The sequence below is a fragment of the Egretta garzetta genome, unplaced genomic scaffold (genome assembly GCF_000687185.1).
Source record: "Egretta garzetta isolate BGI_Z169 unplaced genomic scaffold, ASM68718v1 scaffold69, whole genome shotgun sequence".
Classification (NCBI taxonomy): domain Eukaryota; kingdom Metazoa; phylum Chordata; class Aves; order Pelecaniformes; family Ardeidae; genus Egretta; species Egretta garzetta.
The window spans coordinates 3,920,082-3,920,576 of record NW_009260790.1 but is presented as its reverse complement, the minus strand read 5'-3'; positions in this window follow the sequence as shown (position 1 = coordinate 3,920,576).

The following is a 495-nucleotide window of genomic DNA, read 5'->3' as shown; positions in this document are numbered from 1 at the left end:
GCACACGCGTGTGCACACACACGCACCCACCCAGGGCGCTGCTGGCTCCCCCCTGCTTGCACGCTGGCTCTTGCACGCGTGCTCTTGCACGTTGGCTTTTGCACAGCGCTCTTGCACACTTGTGCATGCTTGCGCCTGCTTTGCTTGCCCCCCCCACGCCTCGTGTCTCCCGTGGGGGACCCTCGGGGACCTCTGGGGACCTCCCAGGGCCCCCCAGGGCCCCCAGTGCACGTGGCCCCGCGCGCTCCCGGCGCGCTCCAGCTCTTTCCCATCGCCAAAGATGGCCTGGCCGGGAGGAGGAGGAGGAGGAGGAAGAGCAGGAGCCCAGCCCGGGGCCCTGGGTCCCTGCCAGGGCGCCTGGGTCCCCTTGGCGCCCCCGGGGCGTTCCCTCCCCCCCACCCCACCCCCCTCCAAAACCTGGCTTTTGGGGATAAAATCCGGCAACACTCAGCGAGGAGGAATGGGGGGGGGGCGGCAACGGCATCTTTCGGGACC